Source organism: Arvicanthis niloticus, chromosome 1, assembly GCF_011762505.2.
Source record: "Arvicanthis niloticus isolate mArvNil1 chromosome 1, mArvNil1.pat.X, whole genome shotgun sequence".
Lineage (NCBI taxonomy): Eukaryota > Metazoa > Chordata > Mammalia > Rodentia > Muridae > Arvicanthis > Arvicanthis niloticus.
The window spans coordinates 38,262,847-38,276,740 of record NC_047658.1 but is presented as its reverse complement, the minus strand read 5'-3'; the positions used below and the strand labels follow the sequence as shown (position 1 = coordinate 38,276,740).

Genomic DNA, 13,894 nt, shown 5'->3' with positions numbered 1-13,894 from the left:
GACATGAAAGGTACATTCGTGAAAGAATTGTGGAGGCTTGTGCTACAGTCACTAAATGCTATCAGTGTGTAACAGGGTCAGGGTCCCTTCAAGGAGCCTTTGAAAGAGCACGGTGTGAAGCTGAGGGGGTGAGGGCTAAGTTGCAATGGAGACCCTAGGATGTTGGAAACACCGGGACTGTGGGAAGTCCACAGAGGAGAGCTGGAAGTGTAGAGGAAAGCCAGGCTAACAGAGGGTGCATGTGCACTGCAGGCAGCGGGCTGGAGATGTGGGAGCCTAGAGAGGTCCATCACATGCTCCAGGTTTGGTGTTTGCCCCCACTGAGCTTCAGTGTTACACTGGTCCAAAGTTTCCTTGCTGATCCCTCATCTTCCCCACTAGAATAGAAGCAAGCATTTATTCTGTGAGATTGTCTATTGGAGTTACGTATGTGCTTTTTAAAAAATTTTTTATTTCATTGGAAGAGATTGCCTTGAAGCTTAGAGAGAATTAGACTTTGGACTTTTAAACAATCAAAACTGTTAACGACTACAGGGACAAAAGCCACAAGACTTGAGGTTGGATTGAATGCATTTTGCATTAACAGATGGCTAGGAGCCTATGATGACCAGAAAAGAGAGAATCTGGCTCAAATGTGGTATGTTTGGGTGTCAGGCTGACAAGGGGTAGACTTGTGAAAGTTAATATTGATTGCTAGCTTGACAGGTTCTATAATCACCTAGGTGACCATGCTGTGGGAACTTAAGGGAGTTCCTAGACTGGATTACATAAGGTAAAAAAAGGACACACCCTAAATGTGAGTTGTGCCTTTCCATAAGCTAGGGGCCTGCACTGAGATCGAAGGAGAAAGCAGGCCAAAAACTTGTGTTCATCTTTGCTTCCTGACCATGGGTACAATGTGACCATTGCACCTCACAGCTGCCTCAGGCTCCTGCAGCCATATACTCCCCAGCAATTGTGGACTATCCTCCCTAACTGTTGACCAGAATAAACCCTTCCTTTCTTGAGTGTGTCATTTTGTTACAATAACAAGAAAAGTAGCTAATGCTACGCTTCACAGTGCATCTCCCCTGTGCCCACTGAGGTGGCTCTGCAGGTGTCAGCTATTCAGTCCCTAGAAGGGGACAGGGTGACAATGACTACCTAACAACAGAAAGAAAACATTAGCAGGTGGTACCCATGCCTGCCTGCCCACCTGGATGTTCCAGGCTCTGCATCACTGGAAGGCACCACTTCCCAGATTCCTCTTGTGAATCTGCAACAGTGAAGACTAATATCTGTAAGCTATAGTCCCATCTGCCTGATGCTTCCCAGAACCTTGGGCCATCACATGCTCACCTCACCCATCATTGGTGCTCCCCTTCCATGTTCCTACCTGTGTTCTAAGCCCCCTCTGTGTGCTTCCTTTATTCTCACCTCCAAGGGAGCCATCCTGTCATCCAGAGGCATCTTATGCTGTCTCATGGAGGAAGGGCTTCCTTTCCATTTCCCCTAGCTTTCTGCTGTCCACGCAGCAGGTTCTTTCCACTTATGTGACATTCTTGCTAATCTTGGCTTTGGCTTTAGTGGATAGCTTCTGTTCTGTTCCTTTTTAAACAGAGAGAGAGAGAGAGAGAGAGAGAGAGAGAGAGAGAGAGAGAGAGAGAGAGAATTAAACACACAAATGAGGAATGCAGCTAAAAATGGGAGATGTGAGGAGAAGCACTTTTTAAAGTTAGTACAAATATTTTTGGAATTTAATTTTCCTTTAAAAAAAAAAAAAAGAGTTGCAGACAGAGCGTCTACATCCTGTGTTTGAACACTAGTGGCCTCTGATGTCTTTATTTGTAAACCAACTAGTGATATATGACTCCACAGGCCCTCACTTCCCTCCTGGCAAAATTGGAACAATGGCGCCTCTCTTCCTCCTGACAGCCTCCCCCTCTCTTTCTCCCTCTCCTCTCCTTACTCTCCTCTTTGCTCCCTTTCATCTTGCATAATTGTGGGCAAACAGGACCACACCTTATAGGAAATACTTAGCACTGCGAGACAAAGGAAGTCTATAAAGCAAGGCTGGGCCACTCAACCACAAGGTCAGTTTCGGCAAAAGCATTGCGAAGGGGACCTGGGAAGGTGGCAAGCCTCACCCACTCTGAGAAAGCAGATGTGAGAGGTATGGAGAACAGAAAAGCAGACCGCCCATGCTCAGCCCTGGGGCGTGGTCGCCATTCTTGACAGATGTAAGATAATGAAAGCTGGACCTGGTGGCTTAGGTCTGCAGTGCTGGTTAGACTTTGTCAACTTGACACAAGCTAGAATCATGTAGGGAGAGGGAACCTCACTTAAGGAGTTACCTCCATCAGACTGACCTGTAGGCAAGTCTGTGAGGGGTTATTCTTGGTTGATGTGGGAGGGCCCAGTCCACTGAGGCTGTTGCCAGGTAGACAGACAGGTGACCCTGGATTGCATAACAAAGCAGACTGAGCAAGCCAAGGAGAGCAAGCCAGTAAAGCAGTGTTCCTGTAAGGTCTCTGCTTCATTCCTGTCTCCAGGTTCCTGCCTTCAGTGGCTTCCCTCAATGACGAACTGTGTGACTTGGAAGTAAAGCCAAATAAACAGGTTCCTCACCATAAGTTATTCTGGGTTATTAGGTTTTGTCACAACAATAGAAAAGTAAACTAGAATACCTGCCATCCTGGGTACTGGAAAGCTGAGGCAAGAGAATCACAAGTTCAAGGCCTGCCTGATCACTGAAAATTAAAAAAACAAAAGAGGGCTCCAGATGTAACTATGTAGTAGACAGCTGCCTAGCATTCATGAGGCCCTGGGTTCAAATCCCTATACCTCCTCCAACATGCTGACAGAAATCATCTCTTCTTTCAAATTTCACCCAGGCCAGCCTCTGCATAGTCAATCCATGTAGCCGAGGATTCCACTCCATTCCTAACCAGTACATATGCCCAGCTTGCTTGCCCTATTGTGGTTCCTAAGGAGTTTGGTTCTGGGATAGAAGCATAGAACTGGTTTCAGAATGTAGGCTGTGGTGATGGATAGTTGGTTAGGCATCTACCCAGAACCACTCAATTTTCTTTTATGAGAATTGTAAAAACACTGACATTCCAGCCATGGGTTATTGGTTGAATAAACCATAGCATGCCCGTAAATGTGGGAACTATCCAACCATCCAGGTAAAAGCTGGCATGGGAAACCATCAACCTGAGAAAGTGTCAGCTGAAAACTCATCTTTGGTGATGGGGAATCCATATAAGATAGCCCTGAGTGTGTCCATGTTTCAGTCGAGTAAGGCACAGGAAACCCTCCACCCGCCGGCTAGCAAACATGAGTCTACATGTATCACACTTCAAATCCTTGAGCTACATACATGAGGTGAGGACATCACACTGTGTGACTGCCAGTCTTTGGTAAAAGCAGATGGTCCCCTCCACTCATGACTGGAGTCAGAGAGGGCTATAAGAGGATAAAGAAGACAAGAGGCCACTGCCACTGAAGACATAAAGATAGAAGGGAAATAAGAGGGAGCGACCAGGAGGAATTGTTGGGGGGGTGGGGGGTTGTCAAGGTGTGGGTATGATTTAAATACATTGTTTTTGCGTTTTAAATTACCAAATAATAGATTCTTTAAAATGTGGATGGGTTGTAAGAATACTATTAAAATTTAACACGGCTGTTGGTGCTCAAACAAAAGGCTCAGTGGTGAAGACTCTACCCTCATAGAGGCCCTGAGTTTGGTTCTCAAGACCCAATACCCTTTCTAATCTCATTGAGTACAGCACACATGTGACATACATTCACACCACACACACAAACACAAACATGCAATCATGCACACATGTGCACACTTTCATATATACAAGGATAAAGTTTTTTAGAAACGTTTAACATGGCACATTAAATTTTCCAAAGTGACCCAGAATAATCTCTCATCCCAAAGGCTCTCCTAGAACCTTGCTGTTTCCTGCCTGGAGGTGAAAGTTTGTTTCCCTCCCCTTGAACCTGGCAGGCCTTAGTGTTTGGGCCACTGACACAGTGTGGTTCTCAACCTGTGGGTTGCAACCCCCCGCAGGGTTGAACGGCCTTTTCATAGGGGTTTGCCTAGGATTATCAGAAAACCTAAATGTTTGCATTGCAATTCCTAACAGTTATGGAGTTACAGTTATGAAGTAGCAACGAAAATAGTTTTATGGTTGAGGGTCACCACAACACGAGGAACTGTATTAAAGGGGGGTTGTAGCATCGGGAAGGTTGAGAACCAGTGCATTAATTGCTAGGGGTGGGTGGAAGTGACACACCTGACTTCTGCAACATTAGAAAAGCTTTATCTTGAGATAACCCAGCTGCCACGCCTTAAGGAAACCATAACCGCTTGAAGAAACGTGACAACTGCCAACAACCACCTGACTGCCGGAGATGTGTGTAAGCAGCCTTCTAGGGATTCTGGGCCTTTTAGTGTTCCAGAGTAGGAGCCAGACATCATGGGACAGAGGTGAGCTGCCCACTACTATACCTTGTCCACATCCTTCTCCTGGCCCAGGATCGTAAATGGTGGTTGTGTTCTTCAGCTCTGGAGCGATTTGTTTCTTGGCTGTGACAACCAGAAGGAGCATGTGGGTGTGTAAATGGAGGAAACTTAAAAAACTGAACAGAGGGGTTGGGCTGCTATGGACTTGTTTTCCCATAATTCATTAGTTCTATCTCTCTGTCTTTGTGTCTCTTTGTCTGTCTGTCTCTGTCTCTTTCTTTCATTTGTCTGCCCCATGCCTCTACCCTCCAAGTCAGGCTCTCATGTGGGCCTAGCTAGCCCTGAACTTGCTGTGTAGACCAGTTTATCTGTCCTTGAACTTAGAAAAATCTACCTTTTAGGCCTTGTAGTGCTATGACGTCCCAAATTATGACTTGTTCATAATTTTAATGTTTCAACAGTAAGTTGACATTATTTGTGTTATAAAACTAAAAACAATATGAATTTCTCAGATGAAAAGGGGTTACAGCATATATCCAAGCACACTGTACCTAACCAGCCCGTGTCTTGTTGCCCTGTAGGAATTGGAGCAAGTTCACAGGCACCGGTGAAAGGGTCTAAGTCTTGGCAGTGGGGCCCTGCTCCTGGCTGGAGTGTCTTCTGTCCTGGTTTCTGGTGGGCGTGGCTGGCCTTTGTGAAGGGTATTATGGGAACAAGTGTGTGCTGAGGTGGGAGGGGGCTCCTGCTGGGCCACTAATACATTCCTGATCAAACCTTTCATCTTCAAACACCTTGCAGATATGAGGTTAATTAAGAGGCTTAGCCTGGAATGCTGCATCTAAGAATGGTATTAAAATATTTATGTGAACTTTTGCATTTTGAGTTTTCCAAATGCAAGTTGCCAAGCCTTGTACAAATACACTGTAGCCGTGGCAGATGGCAATCAACGCCACAACCTGCATCAGATTTTCTTGAGAAGCTTCAGGGTGGAGGGATTTTTACCTGACAATATCTAGTATATCTCCTCTTTTATATCTCAGGGGAAGGTTCTAGGAGGTATTTGCATGATAGTCACCTTGGGCACTTGGTGCCTCTGCTAACAGTGGGCGTAGGACCCAGGACTGCAATGCCCTGTTGGAGCAGGACCTCATTCTTATGAACGTCCCATGCTCTCCTACCCTGGTATCTTTGATGATCTAGGGGACAGGGGTTGGGGGAGAAGAGGTGAGGAGTAGAGAAGTTTTCACTGCCCATCTTCCTCTGCCCCAGGCACTGAGCCCTGGTCTTCAGGGTGCTGGAGTCCTAGCCTTACTTTATCCTTTCCTGAGAGCACCTGGGTTTACCCTTTGATGAAATCACTTTGAGGGTACAGTGGGTACACAGAGAGGCACAGAATAGCCAAGAGGTCAAGGCTCCAGGACACACAGTTCTCCCTGTATCCCTGCCCACTGCCACTGGTTCTGCCTCGTCCATCCACTTACCTCCCCTCTGTCCTCATGCCTCATCAGTCTTGAGGAGATGTTGCCTTCTCAAAGACACCCTGCCCAGCCACAGGCCAGAGCCACCTCCCCAGTGCCTTATGCTTCTGCTTCTTTGTTTATGGCTTACACCCTGAAGCAGTCTTGTCTGCTTGTGCACCGGTCCGGTCCGTTCCCATCTCCCCTCTAGGATGTCAGCTTGACAAGAAGGATGAGACTCTCTGGTGAGGTTGCTAATATCCACCTCAGCTAAGGGTCAGTTGCTCATGCTGTCCTTGCTTGGAGGGTGGCTGAGCCAGTGAGTGACCCAGGCTCTCAGGGAGGTGCTGGAGGTACATTGGTGAATGAAACACAAGTCAGATGCCCTAATGTGTACAAATAACTGTTACAGCTACAGGCAGGACTATGGAGTCGTGGTAGGTCCTCAGGCTGAGGGCCAGATGGGAGGAAAACAACAGACACTAGGGTGGATCTCAGTGGACAGGAAAGAGAAAAGAGCACTTACTTCAAGCAGAGAAGGAAATGGCAGCATTGTTGCTAAGCCTGAGCCTGGCAGCCCCCTCACACCAATGTATCTTCTTTCTCCCCGCAGACTCCTCCCTGCCCTATAGGCCTTCTTCCTTCTGCTGGGCAGACAGAAGGTATTTTTCCTGAGCTTCAAGAGCATTGTTCTGTCTGAACCAGGTGAGCCCCAGGGGTCTTATGGGATTCTTGTAACTCATCTCCATAGCTTGAAAGGGAAAGCCTAACTAGGCTGCAGTCAGGTCCTGGGTTATGACTTGTTTGCTTAATTAGTTTGCTTAATGCATGCGGCATATGTATGAAGCATGCCATGTACCTGACGGTCAGAGGTCAGCCAGAGGGAGCCGGTTCTCTTCGATTGTGTGGGTCCTGAAATCGAGCTGAGGCCATTGGACGTAGACTTGGATGCAGGCTCTTCAGCTGTTGAGCCATCTCACTGGCCCAGGCCCTGGGCTCCGACTGTGGGTGCTGTCTCCTCACAGCCCAACTCATCCTGCCCTTAACTTGCCTGAGGATGGAAGGCTCCCTCCAGAAACCCTCCTACAACCCAATCGCCCCCTTTCTCCTCTTTGGCCCACATCTGTACCTAAAATGTATCATGGTGGGATGACCAATTTGGGCAACCCCCTGGTTTTATGATTTCTGTCTGAACCCACCATAGGGCATTGTGTGCAGAAACTTAGGTGTCTGCTGTGGCTCTATTGTTCCATGAAGGAGACAGGTATATTCCTGCATGCCGCCTCCTCCCCAGTCAGTCCAGGGAATATCCCAGCATAGAGGTTGTTGTGAGCTTCTTGTACACCTGTCTTCCTGCATGTCAGACCCCACTCGCAACACCCCCCCACTCATGTCTCAGGGCTCAGGAGGCCTCGGTTGATCTGGAAGCCAATGCAGAGGCATGAACATCTGTCTGTCCAGTCAAGGTGGGTTCTGGAAGGATTGTGTCCATAGGAGTGAAGAGCATGTGGGCAGGGAGTCCTGCCCCAGTTGAGATGGAAGAACTGGGCAAGGGCAGATGTCCAGGAGGGGTGGCCCTAAGATGCCCCTGGGAATGCTGGGTGGGGGAGGCCTGGCCCCTCTCACTCCTCTTGTCTCTGTGTTGGTCTTCTCAGCACCTCACCCTTACTGCTTTGGTCTCTCTTGTTAGCCAGTCTGTGAGGCACCTATTGAGCCGAGCATTTGGCTCCTTATTCTTGTCGTGGGAAGTATCGGACCAGCAAATTTCTAACACTACATTACAGAACATGGAACCAGAGACCTGACTCATGTATGTACCACAGACCTATGACACAGGGCTGGCCTCACGTTACAGGCTGGCTTCCCCAGCCGTGCCTGTCCGGTGAGATTTCCGAGGATGTGTTAGGCTCCCACTATTCTTTCCAAGCCTGCGGCTTTCAACCATTTTGACTGAAGCCATTTCCCAAGCTCTCCTTCTGCTCCGGATAAGAAAGTGTTACGTAAAAGCCCTCCTCAGCAAGGTAATGGGAGAAGCTTGTTCCACATCACTCTGGTGAGTCTGGTGCTCTCCAGCCCACCCTCATCTTGTCTTCATAGGCTGGTGGCTCCCGGGACTCTGGCTACTCCACACGTCCCAGCTAGTGCACAGTATCACAGAAGCTCCCAGCCCACTGATACCGTCTGGACAGCCGGTTCCAACCTAACCACATGTGTAGGTGGAAAGGAATTTGAAGAGAACCCAGTCTCCAAATAACAATACGGAAAAAAAAAAAAAAACCGTTAAGGAGACTAGCTCTAACATGGGTCGTAGCAAACCTCGTTCATTAAGATAAAAAGTGGGGAAAATTGGCAAGGAGGAGGGAAAATTAGAGTATTTCCTGTGAGGAATATATGGGGCATCCCTGGAAATTTCTTGAGGCATAATACGTTTACTGTTCCTCTTCTTGGAAAAAAAATATCCTGCCATGGCTCACCTGTCCCCCCTTCCCCCCCCCAAGCAGTTATTTATGGGTGTAAAATATTCCTTGTTCCGAGCAACTTACAACAAACACCACTGTGAGAGTCTCCCCTCCTAGTGAAGAATTTGGCATACAGTCAGGATCTGAGGTTTGGCTATTTGCTTGCAGCCATTAACTGCTACATAAAGCCTTTGGAAAAAAAAAGAAAAAACCCTGTATCTGGAAGTCTGTGCTATAAAAGACCATTTAGACCAGTGGAAAGCTTGTCTTTTGAGTTGTGTCGCCCAAGACTTCAGTCTCCAGGCGGGAACTCCCAATTACACATTTACTGGATAAGGGTACAGGGGCTACCTGAGGGGTAATTAGAAATGAAAACCCCTCTTTGAACCCACCATTGTGGGATGCCCAAATTTGGCTCCAGAATTATGGCCCTCGTGGCCACAAAGGAGCCCAGAGAGAATTGCTTTGGGATTGAGGCAAATAGGAGGGCGGTGCTCTCCCCCCTCCTCAATTAAGAACACTTTGACCTTCCCTCTTGTTTTGAAAATGACTAATTAAATGCCCAAGTCCAGCTGCTTTGGCACATGCCAAGGGGTTATTTAGAAAGCAGACACCTGAAATGAATGCAGACACAAATGTATTCTGCTGCGGAAGATGCTGCCTACACATCCTCTGTATGGGACCCACAGTCAGAAGGATAAAAACGTTCCGAGACAGCCTATCCCAGCCTGGTTTCTTGCCATGGGATTCCAGCAGCATCAAAACAGCCTTCTTGCATAAGCAACATTCTCTTTGTGATAATGGTCTCTGAAATGGGAAGAAGCAAAGTAAAGGTGCCTGCCCACCTTTACCCTCAGGATTTTGAGTGTTGACCTTGCATTTTCCTTAACTGCTGTATTTGTGATCGTACCACAGGCTCTCCAGAACCTGGCATGTCCCTTTGTCAGTACCCAGCCTTTGTAGTGCAGATTGCAGCTCCTGAGCCACACAGCACAAAGTAGCTCCCCTTAGAGGGAAACTGATGTTTGTTAAGGAGTGGCCCCTGATGAACCAGCTCCTTGGATGAACTTGTAACAGATTCTGGCCACAAGCTCATCTACAGCTTGTTTTCCAGTTTCCAGCCATCAGGTCTACTGCACAACGCCCCTTGCTTCTTACCCAATACGATGGCTAAGAAACTGGAACCAAGGCTCCACCTCACACGAGTCACAGAAGGATAAATCTGGAAGCTCCACCCACTTCTATATCTAGCAAATGGCAAAGTCACCTGTCTTTGGTATCGATGGTGACGCCCACTGTTGGGAGGATTCAGATAAACCACATTTCCTGACCACAACTGAAAGCTAAGTTCTGCCATCTTTCTGGAGGGCATTTTGGCACTACTCAAAAGCCTTGAAAACACGCAGTCTAATTTCTGCTTCCAACGATGTTGGACTAGCATGTTTCAGACCACACCTCCCATCAAGAACAACTAGAAAAAGCTGCCTAGCCACTACCTGCCTGAAGGCACTAGAGTAAACACAGGACAGGGAAGACTTGAGAAGACAAGTTCCTGGAGAGAGGAGAGGCTCAGGGATGGAGGGAGGGAGCGGGGGCGGGGGCGGGGGCGGGGGCGGGGGCGGGGTTCTTCTTCTTCTGAAGGCAGTGTCAGTTCACAGGCTGCTGCGGGTGTGATGCTGAGAAGCCAGTGGCGGTGAGGAGCATGCAGTCAAAAAGGTGGACAAAACTTGAGGAGCATCATGGGACAGGCGACAAAACCTGGCACAGATGTCTTGCAAAGGAGGAGTCAAAGCAGATACCCCAACTCCTTGGAGTCCTAGAAAGCAATCGTGGTGACCCTCTATCTCTGTTCACCTGACTGTCTGGCTTTAGTACTGGATCTTCCTGTTCTGAGAAACCCCTTTGTCCAAGAAAAGCCAAGGCAGTGGCTCAGACTTGGTAGGCCCTGAGACTAAAGCTGGTGCCTGGTTCTAATGTCCTCAGACTCTGGGAAAGACTGTCACTCATTTTGAGTGCCAGGCAGAGAGGCAAAAACAGTTCTTCTCCAAAAAAGGATGCTGCTAAAGGTCCCTAGTGTCTTCTATAATTTGATACAGAATGTCTAATATTCAATGAAAGATAACCAAGTATGGACAGTGATGGGGTTGGAACAAGAGGGGGAAATAGACACTAGAAACATATCCACTGGAGATTCTGATGCTGCTGTTCCAATGCTGTCATGATGCTACTTTAAATATCTGGTGTCATATCCCACACCTGTAAACCCAGTCCTTTGGGATTTGAGGGAGGCTGAGGCTATGCACTGGCTTCTTCCCAAAAAAGCAAAGTGAAAAACCTTTACAATAACAAGTCTAATTCATGCCAGAAGCAAAATGACAGCACGAATATTTTCAGTAACATCACAGTAGCAATAAATAGAAAACTTAAAAATGTGACTAAACTTAAGGTTAATGGTTATGTTTATCCAAAGCTTAAGAAAAAAAGTAATTATGAAGGTAAGTTAGAAAAAAATATATGCAGACCAAAGCATTAAAAAAATGTAGATTTTTCTACTTTGAGAGAAAACACATAATTATTGATCTAGAAGGAGAGGGAGAGAAAGAGGAAGGAGGGGGAGGGAGAGGGATGGGTGTAAGGTACAGTCTTTGAAGATCTGAGGGTGGTCCCAAAGTGAGGAAGACAGGGCCACCTGCTCAGGAAGAGCAGACACGGGGCAGGCAGGGGACAGCTATTCTAGTAAGGGTGCACACACACACACACACACACACCACTAACTAACTAACTAACTAACTAACTAACTAACTAGCAGTATAAATGAAAACCACAGATAGATACATAAGTGTAAAACTGTAAAACAAATAGAAAATCAAAAAGCAGCCATTAACCAAACTGTACTTCCTCCAAAGGAAGCCATGAGGGCCAGTGGATGAAGATGCCACAGATAAAGCACTGAACGTAAAAGATGCTGACTGTGGGGGTTTGAATAGGGAGGGGCACTATTAGGAGGTGTGGCCTTGCGGGAGAAAGTGCTTCACTGTGGGTGCAGGCTTTGAGTTCTCCTTCTACCGCTCAGAGCTCAGACTCATCCCAGTGCAGATGACAGTTTCCTCCTGGCTGCTTGAGGATCAAGATGTAGAACTCTTGGCTCCTCCAGCACCAAATCTACCTGCATGCTGCCATGCTTCCCACCATGATGACAATGGACTGAACCTCTGAAACTTACTGTAAGCCAGTCCCAATGAAATGTTTTCTTTTATAAGAGTTGCCTTGGTCATGGTGTCTCTTCACAGACATGAAACACTAAGACAGTGACCTAGGGTCAAATGTCCAATAAGAACATTCATGAATGTATGAATAAATGAATAAAGAGGCAGGTGAATCTAAATGAAGACTGTATGAAGCAATTCAAACCATCACAGTCAGCATCAAAACAAACAAAATGTTAAATTAGCCTCAAAGCTGTAAACTTAAAACAGAAATCAAATCAAAAGGGATGAATTCACCATCTTACTAGATTTTTTAAATATTGTATTTTTTGTATGAGTGTTTTGTCTGCATGTGTTCCATGCATACCTGGTACCAGAAGAGCCCAGAAGAGGGCACTGGATTCCCTGGAACTGGAGTTACTGACAGACAGTTGTGAGCTGCCATGTTGGTACTGGGAACCGAATCCAGGTCCTTTGCAAGAGTAGCCGATGTTTTAAGTTCTGAGTCATTTCTCTAGCTCCATGGTAGAAGAGTTCAACACATCTTTCCTAGGAACAGAGAGAACAAGTAGACAAGAAAGAAAAGCCAGCAAGCATATGAAGGGCTGAGGCAGCACATGTAACAGAGCTGACAGAACTGGAATATAACTCTGTTTGCCTGATTGTGGGATGATCACTCTTTCTAAAAGATTCTACATACAGCATTGGTTACACGTGACCCGGAATCTAGGAGATGATAGAAATCTTTAACATATTCCCAATGACTGAAATTCCACACAGAGCATTTTCTCACCACAGAAGAATTAAGCCAGAAATCAACAAGTAGAAAGACTTATACTATAAATTATATGCTTCCAGACAATCCATAGGTCAGAGAGGAACTCAGGAGAAAAACGAGAAAGTGTTTTGAATTGAATGATAAGAATATATGGCTGGCTTTTTTAACTTTTTTAACTGATTTGGGATGGTTAACCTATGAGTTAAGGGACTATAGCAAATTCATATTTTTGAGTTTATTGTTAGGGTGCTTTCCATATTTTACTTAGAAATAGCCGAGAGGAGTTAACAGAAAACAGTCCAGGTTACCTTACATGGATAGTTGGTTTTCAAAACATCAGAAGTCCATAGAACTGATGCTACAAATATTTATATATTAATGTTCATATTGATTAGAGACCTGTCTGCTCCTGACAGCTTCCTGTCGTGGATTCTAAGAAGAAATTGAGCATCCTTGGAGTTACTCCAGTTGTGTGGTAACAGCCACTAGGCAAGAATTGCCTCTCTCCATCTACAGACAAATTACTGTCCAGAAAAGGACACACATGCAGAATAGTCGACTGATTATATCTGCCTAGACAGAGTAATCAGTCCTTAATAATCCTGCATCACCAAGGTCTGTCAGATGATTCTGGGCCAGAAGGCTGAAGATTTGATGCTCCAACGTTCGGTAGTATAGGGGCTTTTCAGGTGTTCAGAGGTCTCTATAAATTGGCTAAGTTTTAGAAGCTATGCTTTGTGCTTCCCACAATTATAGTTAACTCAGTCATTCTGGATTTCTGACGGGGTTGAAAACTTATAGCTATTTACCGTAAGAGAAAAGATTTGAGTGGATGGTAGTCAGCTGACATTCATCCTAAAGCCAGGTTCAGAACTAAATGTTTTAGTTAGGATAGATGACAGAGGTGCTGGTTAGTCAACAAAATGATGGACTGGGTATTAGGACTATCTTGTACCTCACTGGTACAAATTGGCATAATTATGCTCTAATTGTATTTTGAGAGAAAAGTTTCATTTTAACAGGAAGGGTGATGTGTAGGAGGAGCTAAGGTAGGAGGAGTACTGAGAGCAAGAAAAAGAGTAAGAAGAGGAGGAGAAGAAGGATAGGAGAAGCTAGGTGATGAAAGAGAGAAAGAGGGGGGAGACAGGGAGGCAGATATTCATGTATCTCCACCAGTCAAAGATAGTTGTTATATCTAGGTCGGTCAGTGGGTTACACCTCTGATTGAACAATTCCAAACTTATAACGCTTATGATTAACATTATTTAAAAAAAATGTATAAATGCAAAAAGGAAAAGGGGGCATGTGATAGGGGTTTTCTAAGGGGGGTGGAGGGGAATGGGGAAAGGGGATGGCATCTGAAGTGTAAATAAAATATCTAATAAAAAAAAGAAAAAAAAAAGAATATATGGCTGGGCCTGGAGAGATGCCTCAGTAGTTAAGAGCACTGGCTGTTCTTCCAAAAGATCCAGATTCAATTCTCAGCAGCCATGATATATATCCACTAGAATGCAATGTTCCACACCTTTAATCCA

The 13,894-nt window shown here is 45.9% G+C and overlaps 1 long non-coding RNA gene across 1 annotated transcript; it reads left to right on the top strand.

Annotated features, from left to right (window-relative positions):
- Positions 1-4,061: 4,061 nt before the first annotated feature.
- Positions 4,062-9,936, top strand: LOC143442594 (uncharacterized). Its single transcript, XR_013110876.1, has 4 exons — positions 4,062-4,608; positions 6,530-6,621; positions 7,316-7,382; positions 7,607-9,936. It is a non-coding gene; the product is annotated as an uncharacterized LOC143442594 (long non-coding RNA).
- The last annotated feature ends 3,958 nt before the right edge of the window (positions 9,937-13,894 follow it).